Source organism: Elephantulus edwardii, unplaced genomic scaffold (assembly GCF_000299155.1).
Source record: "Elephantulus edwardii isolate Elephantulus edwardi_28Jun2011 unplaced genomic scaffold, EleEdw1.0 scaffold00240, whole genome shotgun sequence".
NCBI lineage: Eukaryota > Metazoa > Chordata > Mammalia > Macroscelidea > Macroscelididae > Elephantulus > Elephantulus edwardii.
The window spans coordinates 3,502,013-3,503,141 of NW_006399990.1; positions in this window are offsets into that span (position 1 = coordinate 3,502,013).

Genomic DNA, 1,129 nt, shown 5'->3' on the forward strand with positions numbered 1-1,129 from the left:
TTACCACGATTGGCACATCACTGTCACAGGCTTCAGCATCACAGCAACGAGTTACCTCTGTACAGCAACACACAGACCAGTGATATACCACCTAGAAGAATGTTTGACAGGAAAACAATTTGAAACTGGCCGAGGGCCACAGATGAAAATCACCCACCTTCGGCTTGATACCTACCCATAGCTTCAAAAAAATCCCAATAAATTATAGAATGTGAAACAAACAAACAAAACTGGTTGCCTTGAACCCTGCGGCTTCAGAATTTCAGTGCATTTTCTTGCCACTAGGCCAAAATGGTTTTTTCCTCTCTGTGGTGACACTCTGGAGACTTTGCAATCACTTATTACGCATCAGAGAGCTGGACAGTGACTAGGAATGATAGAAGGAGAATTGATGCCTTTGAGCTGTGGCGCTGGAGAAGAGTATTGAATATACCATGGACTGCTAAGAAAATGAACAGGTTGGTCCCAGAGAAGGTTAAAACAGGCTGCTCCTTGGCAGCAAGGATTCTGAAGCTTCATCTGACATACTTTGGACATGTTGCGAAGAGGGATCAATCCTTGGGGAAGGATGTGATGCTTAGGAGGGTGGAGGGAGAGTGAAGGAGACGAAAACCCTCTGTGAGGTGGATTGATGCAGTGCTTGCTGTAATTGGGGTAAGTGTGCCAGAGAGAGTGAGACAGGCACAGGACAGAGCAGGGTTTAGGGCTGTTGTACTTAGGGCTGCTATGAGTCCACAGAAGACTCAACGACACATAACAACAACAAAAATTTTACTAAAAGATTTTTCTGGTTTTTAAAAACCTTTGAATATAATAATATGTCTCTGTTGATTTTGTGGTGTTGCGTTTTTTGGGTTTTGGTTGTTTTATTTTTTTCATGTTCTCTGAGCTGCCTCTTTTCAAAAGCTGCTCAGGTCTTGGGTCTGTGGTACAGGGTTTCCCAATGATCTCAAAATTCTTCAGTCACTGTCATTACAAATGTTATTCTTTTCTATTCTTGTTTTTTTTTAATGTGTCTCTGTTATTCAATTTACATATATGTCACACCTGAAGTTCTTGGATATTCATGTCAGTTTTTAAAAATTTTTTTGCTGCGAAGGGTCAAGGACTGCAGCCTTCAGTATGGACT